This window comes from Sitophilus oryzae, unplaced genomic scaffold (genome assembly GCF_002938485.1).
Source record: "Sitophilus oryzae breed Bouriz unplaced genomic scaffold, Soryzae_2.0 scaffold_980_pilon_pilon, whole genome shotgun sequence".
Taxonomy (NCBI): Eukaryota; Metazoa; Arthropoda; class Insecta; order Coleoptera; family Curculionidae; genus Sitophilus; species Sitophilus oryzae.
The window spans coordinates 3960002-3974565 of NW_022147617.1; positions in this window are offsets into that span (position 1 = coordinate 3960002).

Here is a 14564-nt window from a genome sequence, read left to right on the forward strand (position 1 = left end):
GGTCTTTACCGGTTAATACCGGTGTGTTTACTGAATGCGCCCAATGCCAAGGTAACTCACCGGTTGTGGTCACCGATCACTTGAGAGCCTACCGTATTTTCTTCCCGGTTTATTTACGTAGGTACCGGTAATTTAATCGTTCAATGAACAGTTATCGGTAGGTCTTTACTGGTTAATACCGGTGTGTTTGCTGAATGCGCCCAAAATAATAACCATTGATAAGCATCTATCAAATAAAGATATCTAAATTATATTACCATAGAAATGCCTTTTGATTTTTACAACTTTTAGGAAAAATTCAACCATATTTTTATGGTTTATTTTAAATTTTCTCTAAAGCGGTATGGAAATTTGGAAAAATGTAAACGGGATTAACCATTTTAGAACAAGCAAAAATTTTTATGAAGAATGCATTTTTTTTAAAATATTAACAAAAAAGTTTTTTTCTCTTGTAAAGCAGTGACATGTTCGTTTTTAACAATCCGGGGACTTACTGTATTATACTTATTTTCATAAATAGGGTAAAATATGCATTATTTAACTTTTATATAGTGATGTGAAAACTAGTTATGGGAAAAACCGATTAATTTCAATAATCGAGTACTCGAGTTTCAAGCGATTTTAATAATCGAGCGATCGCTCGAGCGAAATATCGCTCGTATTTAAAAATACGGTTTTTCGCCCGTCGCCCGACGTGTCGCGTCGCTTGTACGCGTAACGCCAAGCAGTAAGCGCAGAGCACATATTCTTTCGGTGATGAATGCAAGTAGCAAGCGTCGAGTAATTTGCTTAAGTTCAAAGCTTCTATTTTTATTTCATATAACGTCGTATTTGCTACCTGCAATGTATATAGAAAATTCGCTCGGCTTTTTATCGAGTATGTCAGATTAAAATCGGATTTCAATTTATTTCATTCTAGGATCGCTTGCGTTCGTCGCTCGTAACTCCTCACTTGCATCGCTCGTTCATAATCCAGCGATGTCGGTTATTTCAATAATCGAGTACTCGAGCGAATTTTCGAGTTATCCCATTACTAGTGAAAACCGCCTCTTTGTATCTCTACTCATAAAATCTAACCCAACCAAACCAAACCCCGTAAAACACGCACATGGGACACCCTGTACAGGGTGATTAAGTGTTCGGGAAAATTAATTTTCATGTTTTCTATCTGGGATTTTCACTTCAATCTTTCTTATAAAATACACGGACAATAAACTTACCTAAATAATTTCATTTATATACAGGATGGTTCAAATATATTATTACACTAAATTTGTAGTTTTTAAAATGGAATGATGTATATTTTTGTCTCGCTCACTACTACTACTACTACTACTACTACTACTACTACTACTAATACTACTACTCTACTACTCTACTACTACTTTTGTCTCGCTCAGTGACTTTGTCATAACATCCACATTTCCAAAAATTCTTATTCTCGTATTTTGTACCGATTTGTTTTTGAAATACGACTAAGTATTTTATAAAATACGATAAAAATGGATAATTATTTACTTTTAATTAATGCAACTGAAAAAGTAAGCTATGGTAGTGCTAATTTCTTCTTGATAACTAATTAGGTAAGTATAGTAAAATTGTGACTAAATTGCCTGGCATTAGCGTGTCTCAAAAGTGGCTTACCTCTATAATTTTTTTTTTCAGATATAATATAATTTCAGATATTTTTCGGCCACTTCCTGTTTCACCAGAAATTACTACAACTTTTGATTTTTAAATAGCACCCTCGGTATTTTTTACTTTATTCGATAGAAAACGACACTCTGAATAGAATGACATATCATATGTCAACTTTTGACATATTCGTTTAAAACAAAATTGTATTTAAATTTCAATATAGAGTGCCATGGCTGTGTTAAAACACTAATTTTTAATCAAGGAGCTTTTTTTTTCCATAACAAGGGGCCGTCCTCTGCCGGAAACACTGCGACCTGTGAGCTCCTATCCCTGTGTCCTGTGCCAAACCAAACCAGAGCCTCGCAATGACATATTATGTGCTCCGCTGTTTCAGGATCTTTATCGCAGAGTCTGCAGCAAAGACTTCCTTGATACAGGTTGAGCTTGTTCAGATAACACTTGACAGCCATGTGTCCTGTCAAGAGGCCTGGTGTAATCCGCACTTTATTCCTGCTAAGCATTAGCAGTTCTTTTGCGGTTTTAGAGCTAGGTCCTTGGATAAAAGCCTTGCTGTGCCTGTGCTCCTGTCTGTTTCTCCAGTGGACATTGTGCTTTTCCTTGATCCAGAGTTTTAGTGCACTACGGGCCATACATTTGGGTATTCTCAGTACTGGCTCTGGACCAAGATAGGATGCCGATGATCCCTGCCTAGCTAGCTCATCGGCTTTTTCATTGCCTTGGATGCCGTTGTGGCCCGGCACCCAGAATAATTTAATTCTGTTCCTTCGTGCCAGAGCTCCCAGTTCACCCAGGCATTCCCAGACGAGTCTCGACGATACCTTTGGGTTCACAAGCGCCCCAAGTGCCGCCTGACTGTCTGAGCATATATTGATGAGCTTACCTGAATAAGCTCTTCTATTGTTTTCTCTTGTACATTGTAGAATGGCGAAGATTTCTGTCTGGAATACGGTTGAGTGTTTACCCAAGGAAAAGGATAAGCTTGCCCCTGGTCTTTCCCCAAATACTCCAGCTCCTGTTCATTCAGCGGTCTTTGACCCGTCTGTATACCAGGTTAGTCCATCCTGAAGGAATGTTATATCTGTCCACATTCCTCGATCCATTTTGTTCACCTCGAATGGTTTGTGGTAGTGATAAAGAGGGGTCATTTGGTCCGATCTCATTTGGAGTAGAGATCCTCCGATGAGATTCTATCGGAGAATCTTTAAGTGTCCTGTTTCTGTCCTATTTCCCGGAGACTAGACACTTTGTTGTCGATAGAGTCCCATTCTTGCCTCCGACTGGATCACTATGTGAAGAGGCGGAAGGTCCAGAATTGATGCAGTGGGCGTTGATTTCATTGCCCCTGTTATGCTCAGACAAGCAAGTCTTTGCACCTTACTAAGGCTGAGCATTGTTGTTTGTTGCATTACCTTAGGCCACCATACCAAGGATGCATATGTTACTGAAGGCCTCACCACTCAGTGTACAGCCAGTGCACCATCTGTGGTCTGAGGCCCCAGATTTTTCCATGAAGTCGTCTGACTACCGCTAGTGTAGTCACCGCCCTCCTTGTGACATTTTCCAAATGTCGGTTCCAGGTCAGTTTGGTATCCAGCATGATTCCTAGATACTTGACCTCCCCGAGAGAGGAATCTCATCACCGCAGAGTCTTAGAGGTCCTAGTCCCTCCAAAATTCTTCGTTTGGTGAAGGGGATTATTATGGTCTTTGTAGGACTGATATTTAGTCCCTCCCGTGTCACCCATGATTCCACAATCTTCAGGGCCCTTTGCTTTCGCTCCCTTGCTGTTGTGTTAAACTTACCTCTGACTAACACGACCAAATCGTCTGCGTATCACAGAGTGCTGAAACCAGCCCTGTTGAGACTATCAAGCAGTCCGTCCATAACGAGATTCCACAGCAGAGGGAAGAGAACTCCACCCTGCGGGCATCCTCCCGCCACCCGGACTGCAACAGTCTCATTTAGTAGGGTGGTATATGCCACTCGACTTTTGAGCATGCAGTCTATCCACCTGCAGCAGGTCTCCTCTAATCCGAGGTTCCTTGTAGCTCTCGTCAGTGACTGAAATGGGGTGTTATCAAACGCCCCTTCTATGTCGAGGAATGCCCCTAAAAGCACTTCTCTTGTTTCGAACGTCGACTCCTCTTTGCTTACTATCTTATGGAGTGCGGATTCGGTTGATCGTCCTGCTGTGTAGGCATGCTGGTCTTGGTAAAATGGTCTTTTTCCCATTACTTCATCCCTAACATACCTGTCCATTAGTTTCTCAAGAGCCTTTAGTACAAACGACATAAAACTGATGGGCCTAAAGGCCTTCGCTGCAGAATAGTCCAGACGCCCATTCTTGGGTATAAAATCTACCCTGGCCAGCCTCCAAATTCTCGGTATATATCCTAAGGCCAGACTAGCTCTTAGTAGTGTGTAAAGTTTACTCGTCAGTAGGTCTGGTCCTTGCTGGAGCATTATTGGACAAATACCGGCCGGTCTCGGTGATTTGAATGGCTCAAATGAGCTTATAGCCCATTTTATCTTTGATTGGTCAATCACCCTTTTGAAACCTGCCAGTCTTCCCTTGAGGCTCTTCTCGTGAAGTTCTCAAGTCCACTACTCTTCCAGGTTTCTGGGGATTGCTCCAAGGCTGTTGATCTGGGAAAGTGTACCAGAAAGAGTTCGGTCAGCGTTTCTTTCCCAGTGAATGTGTATTCTCCTGCACTAGTTACAAGAGAGTTAATTGAGGTCTGAGAGTCCTTAGAGAGTATTTTTTGAAGTCTGGCACATTCTCCAAGTACCTCCTCCAAGATAATCTCTTTGCTCTCTTCAGTTCCTTGTTATATTCGGTCAAAGAGGTCTTATATTCCCCCAATCGCCGGATCTTTTTGCCCTATTCCAGTTTTTCCTTACCTGCCTTTTCCTTGCCTCTAGCTGGACGGTCCACCAGGGTGTTGCCCGTTTGTGGCTTCTGACAGTCTGGGGGCAGTTTTCCTCAAAAGAAGAGATGATCGCGTCAGTCAATTGCTCCGCGACCAGTTCCATCTCAGTCGCATTCCGTACCATTGATTTGATACTCGTCAGTTTGCTAGTTAGGTCTGCCCCAAAGGCTTCCCAATTTGCGTTCCGAGGATCACGGTAGGTTTCTACTGTCCTTTATGTGTTTGTGGTCCGAGCAACTCTCCTCCTCTGACACACTCCAGTTTTTATGAAATTGCTAACAAAAAGTGGTGGCTAATGTTAGATCTATAACTTCCTGCCTTTGTGGTCACAAAAGTAGGCCTGTTACCTTTATTCATTACGTCTAAATTATTTCCCATAAAGAATTGCAGCAGAGCTTCGCCTCTAGGGTTTGTGTCTGTGCTTCCCCAGAGAGTGTGGTGCGCATTTGCGTCCGAGCCAATGATCAACTGAGATCCATTTCCTCTGCAGTACCTCACTAGCTCTTCCACAGTCTCTGGTGGTGGTGGATCAGGGTCATCGAAAGGAAGATAAGCCGATCCGATTATAATGTCCTTCGGCCCTTCTCCGTTCGTTTTATGTGTACCGCTGTCAGATCCCTGTTGCAGAATTTTAGTAAGGGCAGTACTTTTATGTGTGTTTTAATTAGTATGCAGGTCCTAGGTCTGTCAGAGGTTCTACTGTATATAAGTTCCACCCCGACTCCCTTTAGGCCTTTTATTTGACCCTGGTTTATCCAGGGTTCTTGTATCAAGGCAATGTCACAGGTCTCCATTACTTTACAGAGGACCTAGGAAGCTGCCCTACTGTGGTGCAGGTTCGCCTGGACGACCCTCATTTCGAGACTCAGCGCCCGTCAGTGCCCGGAAGAAGACCCGTCCGAGCTTATAGTAAGCCTTGAACTGGGTCTGCTTAAGGGCACTAAAAAGACGCTAAGTCGATGGAGAAGGCGATGGTTTGGCCATTCTTCTCCACCTTCCTGCTTAGTATAAGCCAATCTCCCACATTCAGGCTAGGGTTTTGACGCCCAAGCCAGGTTCTGACTTCACTTTCCTCGACTGTCTCTGGTATCCAGACGAGGACTTTTGGTCTCTTAGGAAGGTCCTTAGAGTTGACCGTAGTCAAGTCCGCCCCTTCCCAGAGATTGTTTAAGCCGGCTACAGTATGCTACTTTGGTGAGGTCGTTGGCACATTAGATCCAAAGAATCCCTCCCACGTACCTGGTTCCCCAAACTGCGGCGGACTCTGGCTCCCTGAAGGAGTTTCAGTCAATGCCGCCAACAGCCTCGCTTGAATCAGGTCCGCTTGCTCCTGACTCAGTGTTGTCTCGGAATGGCGTCTGGAAATCACCGCCATCTTAAGTTCCCTTGAGGCGTCACTGTAAGAAACACCAGTCTGCATTTCCGTGCTCCTGGGTTTCTTCCTCAGACTGGCTACAGGGGTCTGGAGGAGTCCGAGTGCGGTCTTTTTTTGCCCGTACTTTCCTCCTTTTTCTTGGCTGGAGTGGAGCTGGTTGACGGTCCGTGTTTGTCCGTTTTCCTCCTCTCTTTGCCCTATTTTTTCTTAGCAGGGTTCTCCCTTGTCCAGGTTCCCTCTGCTATTTTTAGCTTTCAGGATCCTCTTTTTCTGTGCTCCTGAAATTCTCTTGTTCCGCAGGCCTATGTTTCCATGTCCTGTGGTTATATTTGACACCTCGGCAGGCTGTTTCTCACGATCCGCAGACGAATCTGCCCTCGTTGTACTTGGCCCAGCGTCGGTGTCTGGTTCTGCTCCAGAGTCTTCCCTTTCGGGATTCTCCGGAACATTTGTTGAGGAGTCACTCATTTCTGAGTCCTCCTCGTTCGTTTTTTTGGTTTTTTTATGTCCTCTGTCCATAAAGTTCCCACAAGTAGGGGTGAAAGAAGGTCAACGCCTGCAGAGCACCCAGTGCAGACGCAAGGCATGTTACTATGGGAGATTGCCCGGTATCCCATAGGCTCCGTTTGAGACACCCGTTTGAGGCACGGGTGCCATTCATCCATCGGCACGGATCGCGTGACACCTTGTGTATGTATGTGTGAGTGTGTTAGTGAAGTGTGCTTTGTATTCTTTGTCTGGCCTCTCCTCAGAGACCTGTTCGGCATGGGAGACCCTACCAGTAGTTACCTACCGGCGACATAGCCCTCCGACTCAAGCCCCACTGGTCCGTCAAACCGAGAATACATAGGTAGGGAATCAAGGAGCTTGGAAAAATAGATTTGATCTTCTAATTTTTTTAGTGCCTAGTCTCTCAGTTTTTCAAATGGAACGAGGGTATAGTTCAGTAGCATACTTGAAAAAAGCATTATTCTACGAATAATTTGGTACTACACACTTGGCTTTTTCAGTCAAATTGTCGTTATGAATTGCAAGTTGCAATTTCAAATAAACCATATTAGAAACTGTCAAAAGTTGACATACGATATGTCATTTTCTATCGAATAAAGTAACAAAATACCGAGTGCACGAGTGAATAGGTCTGTTCCCAGAAGAATCCCTGACTAGTCAGCACGTTTCTCATTGGGTAAAATGCGTAGAAACCTGATTGTTAGTCTGGTTTCTACACATTTGAACCAATAAGAAATGCGCTGACTAGTCAGGGATTCTTCTGAGAACAGGGCCAATAAAGTAACAAAACAAAACAAAATGCTATTTAAAAATCAAAGGTTGTAGTCATTTCCGGTGAAACAGGAAGTGACCGAAGACAATTGAATACGTCAATCAATCCTAATTTATGTCATATACTAATATATTTATAAAATCTCGACTTTTTATCTGAAAAAATAAATAACTTATAGGTGCGAGCCTCTGAAAAAGATAAAGTGTTCTTGAATAGTTGTATTTAGATATTCTAAATTGTTTTTTTTTCTTTGTACTTTGTGTTTTTTTTTGCTTCCGACGATGCGACGGGAAGCATTTATACATTCCGTACACGTATATACGGCACCTACCACAATCCCATTGGTCAGATTTGAATTTTAAACCAATTAAACTCCGAGTGCCATAGATACGCGAGTATGGAATGTAAGACAGTGCCATATGCACTTACGGAATGTACATAGTAGTTATGCTGCAGCACAAACACGCCAAGGCTCATATGTAGGTAGGTATATTTCAGTCATTACTATTAGCGCTTTGTTATAGCGCATTCCAACCAAAACCAAACCAACCCCACCAAATAGCTAACCCTGTGAGCTAACCTAACCAACGCAATCAACCTCACCAAATAACCATCTTAACCAACGCAACTAACTTCACCAAATAATTAATCTAACCCCACCAAAAAGAGTGAAACCAACGCAATCCGTATTTTGATTGCTATTAAATATTTACAGCTTTTTTTAAAAAATAAAAACTATAAAAAAATAAAATAAAAAGTTAGGGTCTGGCGCATGGCGTGAGATTTGAACCACGGACCCCTCGTTCACGAAGCGATGGCCTCAGTCACGGAGCCACAGCTACTCTTGCAAGATTAGCTATAGCCAGGCGTTACTTTCTGCAAGCATAATTACCAGGTACATTTCGTAAGTGCGCATGGCAGTGTCTTACATTCCCTACTCGCGTATGGCACTTACTCGCGTATGGCACTCGGAGCTTAATTGGTTTAAATTTCAAATCTGATCAATGGGATTGTGCTAGGTGCCGTATACATGTACGAAATGTATAGATGCCGACGGGAAGAGATAGACTTCCCGAAAACGTTAAGCATTTCTTTTGTCCGATAGGCAAATTTGTTTATTAGTAAATCACTGCTGACAAGCTGGTCTCTGGTCTCCGTTGGATTAACGCCAGCAATGTGTACAAAAAATAACTATTATTTTGTAGATTTTCTTACAGTGGCGATATACCTATAGGACTTTTTTTCAGTAAATATGTATTCCTCCGCTCAGTGTTGCCCACTTTCTGAAATAGAATTTCCCACGAAGACGGTCAAAATTTCCCGTTTTTTCTACTAAAAAACTACACTACTCAAAACTATTATCCCATACATATTTAAAAATAATAATATACATCTTGGTGCAAGTCCACTTTTTAAAATTTTTCAGGAGAGGATAAAAACGTTTCATTTCTTTGTAATATAAATTATTCACGAAAAAACAAGCAATATATGTTTATTGCAAACTAAGTAGTAAGTTTTTTACGATTTTTAGGCAAAATTGCTTTGAAGTGGGAGAAAAATGATTTCGACAAAATGGAGTTGCCTTCTTGCACCAAATAATTTAAAAAGAAAAAAAAACTGTAAGTTTTAACTTTTAATACATTTATTAAATTATGCAAAATTAACATTTTTATTAAAGAAATGATGAATCTGTTTCATTTCCCTCGTTGTCTTCTTCTGTTTCCAACTCAGGATTTTGCTCAGCTTGTAAATCACCAAACGCTGTGCTGTAATATCTTTGGTAAGCCATGGGGACATATTGTGAAACCAGGCTTTTACAGTCAATGATTTTCTTGGGATTTAACGGTTTGGGATTATTATATGCAGGTAACATCGGTAATGAAATTTGTTGCACTTCTTTTTTGATGGAAAACGTGGAAAAACTGCCAGGTTGGAGCTAACTAAACACTCAATGGAACTTGTCTTGCTGTTGTATTTAAAAATTCTATATGTCGAAATAGCAAAATTCACTGTGTTCCAGTTATGTTTTTTTGTAGATATTTTTAAAGTGTTCAGTGTAGTTTAAAATCATTTTCGGGGGCACATTAATAACACACGGAACTTTTTTGATGTGTTTGTCACCAAATTGTGCCATTCTTCAGGAATATACATATAAACTCTTTCCTTCCTTCGCTTTTTTTTTCAATGAGCCCAATGTAATTTCAATCAGGGTTGGCATGATTTAAATCAAATGATTTAAATCATGATTTAAATCGTGATTTAAATCAAGTGATTTTTTAAATTTTAATCATGTGACTTAAATAAAAAAAAATATTGAAACTTTATACTAAATCAAAAAATAACTGTAAAAGTTATAAAAATGTGTCCTAGAAAACTATAAAAAATATTTCTATAACAGATGTAACAGAAAATAAATCCAAAAATAATTGTAAACGTTATAAAACTACATAAACATATCTATTCATCAATTTAATTGTTAGACCGATTTTTGAACTAATTCCGTGTGAATCCATTAGACCGCTAAACACAAGGATTTATTTTAAAATTTATGTATAAGTAACAAATATTTGCTGTTCGAATACATATTATTCGCAAAGTCTAGTTCAGAACTGGGTTCTTCTAATATAGAGACTATATCCTCATTCCCGAGAATCTATAATCGTTGTCAGAAAATATGTTGTTTTATATTTTTTTTTGAAACGGTTGTATGTTTCCAAATTCCTACCGACATTTTGATCTGCAGTAAGTACATACTAATTTCATTCTCGACTTAAGAAAATTTCCGAAGAATAGTGTACCTTTGAAGGACCATCGTAAAGCTATTCCGATGTTACATTTTTACTCCGAATAGAACATACTATTTTTTTAAACATTACAAATAATTTTTTAATTAATTTGGCAAAACATGGCAAATAATATAAACAGTAATCGAGCAACAATTTGTACACTCATTCAATTTGACACTTAATGTCAGTTTAATAATATAATATTTTTGTACTTTTGTGCTTAGGCGTAACAGTGCTTTACTTTTATGCCTAGGCGTTAAAATGACAAAAATTAATACTTTTGAGACGTTTAAAAAATCCTTTTGATCTGAAGCGAACGACTTTTTTTGCGGAATGTATTGGTGTTGACCGATGTGGATTGGTGTTGACCGAATGTTGACCGATGTGGAAAAATTACACACCCCGTAGAATTGTTGATGTTATCGGTATCGGGGTATATATTTAGCCATTTAGGATAGGACTTTAATTGGAAATAAGTCCTAATCATTTGGAAATCCGATTTAAATATTGTTTAGAATTAAAATCAAAAAAATCTGATTTAAATAAAAAAAATCTGATTTAAATAAAAAAAAAATCTGATTTTTTTGATTTTTAAAAAAAATCATGATTTTTTTCTAACCCTGATTTCAATGAGCCCATTAGTAATGTTCACACACACCGGCAAAATCGGAGCCGGTGCCGGTTTTGCACACGTTTCGACAGGTATATTTAATTCTATTGAATTTGCCGGTCCACGACTATTTTACCGGATCGGAGTATATGGGAAGGAGCTAATTTATTTATATTGCAATCGATTTCACCACCGGCACCGATTTTGCCGGTATGTGTACAAGCGCTCTTAGAGCGCATTTCAATATAAATAAATTAGCTCCTTCACATATACTCCTGTCTGGTAAAATAGTCGTATACCGGCAAATACAATAGACTTAAATACAATTGTCGGAGAGTGTGCAAAGCCGGCGGCGGCGCCGGTACCGTGCCAACTTTTCACACGTTCCCACAGTTATATTTAATTCTATTGTATTTGCCGGCCTGACCATTTTTCAGATGAGAATGAAGTAGTTCAGCAGGGCCGTCTACATCAATAAATGAATTAAATGCTAACTGATATAATGACCGGTCAGCTTTTTTAATATTCCGTTTGGTAATACTTGAGAGAGATATTTGAGAATTATTAATAAGAAAACGAATAACTATAGAGAAATGGCCATTTTGTCATTAGAAACTTGCCATGCGTGTCATTAGAAACTTGCCATGTTAGGCCAGAGAAAAAGTTAGAAGAGGAAATGGTGAGATCAATATTCGAAAAAAGTTCCATATGCAGAACTTAAAAAGGTTGGATCGTTATTATTTTCATTTACGAGACAAAGGGAAAGGTCCTCTAAAAGTTTTTCATCCAGATTACCTCTTGGGTTGAGGTTTGGTATAGAGAGTTATGAGCATTGAAATCACCCGTGATTAGGAAATGAGGAGGGAGTTGAGAGATGAGATGTTGTTGACGGGATTCAGGAGGAATATCGGAATTAGGAGAGATGTTAGATCAAGATTAGTTCTAACAGCACAGGTCTCAAAATCAGGAACGAGATTTAGTGGATTATACGAAAGGGATTTGTGAATTAAAATTGCTGAACATCGGAGGTTCTGGTAGCATTTATTCTATCCGCTCGATGGATATTAAATTGTTTGACGGAAAAGTTATCATTAACAGATATATTTGTTTCTTGGTAGGAGATATTAGAAGAGTTGTGTATACCGATTAGAATTTTCAAGTCATCATAACGAGCCTTGATACGTTAATATTCCATTGAATTATTTTTGGATTGAATCTGACGATCTAGATGAGTTGCTACCAATATCACCAACAATACTACCAATTTTTAGTATTGTTTTCATCTCTAATATGCCATTTAAGTTCCATTTCAGAATAGGATTCAAGGACATATGATTAAAATTTAGCATCATGAAATAGTTTATATTAAAATTTACTAATTAGTTAGTTTGATTGGCTTATGAAGAGGTGGCTGATCTAGATCTATGCTTTCTACAGAGGAAGAGTGACAAGAAAAAAGAGAGCGAGTTGATGAGGATGAATTTGATTTGAGGAGAGGGAGGGAGTAGTTTGGATTATTTATGAGATGTCTGTGTTTGGAAGGAGGGAGTGTTGTGGGGAAACTAAGAGGATCGAGTGAAAGATATTTTAGGGGAGGTTTGGAAGGCTGAGAGAAGGAAAGGGGTTTTGAGGAGGAACAGGTTTTAGGGAAAGAAAGGGATTTAAGAGAGGATGTTTGGGAGGAAGATGACTGGGAAGAGTTGGAAGCAGGGACGGTGGAAGATGTGGTGAAGTTATTATGTTACTAGACTGAATTGTCTTTTTGTTCAACGGACTTGGTTGTAATCAGGCGGATGAAACTGCCATTTGAATTTTGGAAACACGGCGGAGTTTCTGCCAGTAGAGGGATAGATGGCGCTGCGTAGAAATTTCATCTAAAGTCCCTAGATATTCATCTAGGGACTTTAATTTCATCATGATTTTGTCAAGTCATCCACAGAGTATAGTTTAATTAACAATTCGTTTGATTCTCTGTGGAGTAATTGGAGTAGTTGGAGTAGTTGAAAAATATAAATATTTATATAAAATGTTGATAATTTAACAGCGATGTGCTTTGTTACCCTATGAATAAACATTGATATGAAGTTGCTTTCGCCAGAAACAATTATAATTAAATAATTTAATAAAAATTTAATTTCTAAGTGACCCGGATCAGTTAGATCAGTAAAATAAATTGAAAAATAAACGTCATTCCATATTTGGCAATGTCTGTCAGTTTCTGTGAAGTGGAAGTGAATTGTGATTTGTTTTTATGGGAATATTTTACGGATTTTGCGAATTTAGAGTATTTTGGACGATAGGATTGTGAAATTTAAAAGCCAAGTAGTTTAATATATAAGATTAATTAATCCCTGTGATAATTTTTATGAAATTTCTCATAATCAAAACAAATTCTTTCAACAAAATGGCTGTCTCAGAAATTTGGAAGATCATTAATTTTAAAGTTTTATTTAAGTGTATTTATATCGAATCAAGAATTTGTATAACATATTAAAAGCTTAATTTTAAAGGTTGTGCAGTAATTTATGTAAGTGTACGCTTTTAGATAAATATTAAATATACAAATTTGCAAAGACAAACAAGTAATTTTAAAAAGATCATTTATTTATTTAAACGAGTATAATCATTAATCATTAGGTTGAAAATATATTTGTATTTACTTATTTATATATTTTCTATACCCTTGTATTATTTATAAGCCCTATATGTCCTGTTTTATTTGAAAAAAAAATGCTTCGAGTCATCGAGAATAGATTTAATAACAATTTTGTCCCTTGGCTTTGTGTATTATATAATGTGAATTGTAAGATGTTTCTATTTGAATAGGTCATTAAAGTTGAGATTAAAGTTATACCAAATTATATTCACGGTAACTATATGTCTTTTATATAATGAATTATTTATTTATAATTTATAACCTTTTTTATAATTACTTATAACTGATTGTATAAATTCTGATAACTTTTATATATACTTGTATAGTGTTGAATGTGTTATATGTAATTTTATTACAATGTTATAATAAAATAATCAAGTTACAAATTTTTCGTGTTTTATTCTAATTTCAGGGATAATTTCAACCTAGATTATTAATTTATTTGTATCAAAATACATTATTTTTATTTTGTAAAATGTTTTGTTACAAATAAGTTCATAATCTAGATTGAAATTACCAAATATAAGTAAAAAACTTATGAACTGGCAGTAAAGGTCCATTTAAAAATTTGGCGCGAATTTTTAGTTCTGCCAGTAGCCCGCTTGGATCGCGTCGAGCGCGTGTTTCCAGGCTTTAACATAGGAGTTTTCATTTCTTTCAGTTAGTTATTCTATGGTTGTAATATATCACACTGAATCGATAATAATTTTGCAGATACATACTTTCTGCAGAGGAAGAGTGACAAGAAAGACGAGATTTAGAACGAGAGCCAGTTGATGAGGATGATGAATTTGGTTTATTATTTATATAAATTACTGAGCAAATCTTGGGAATTTTCAGTGATTTTATTGTTCAAAACGTCTTCTATATTAACTACTTTGTTAATGAAATTATCTTCTAAATTTCCCAAAATAAAACATGCGCAAAATTGATAAAAACTTGATAGAATGGTTAAATCATAAATTCGTTATATTGAAAGCTGAAATTTGGTTTATATGTTAAGGAAAGTCGATATATTTGATCTGTCTAAATCAACCGATTGGATAAAAAATAAGGAGACAAAAAATATTTATTTCCATTTGTTATAAAATACCTCAAATCATTGTTATTTAAAGTTCAAACCTATGTATATTATTTAAAAAATCGAAACACAAATAAAATTGCTTTTCAACGATATATCATATTTCTATACCTAAACCTTCTGGTTTTCCAGTAAAGCCATTTTAGCGAGAATAATTCTATTACAATTGTTTAAAGAAAATCGTT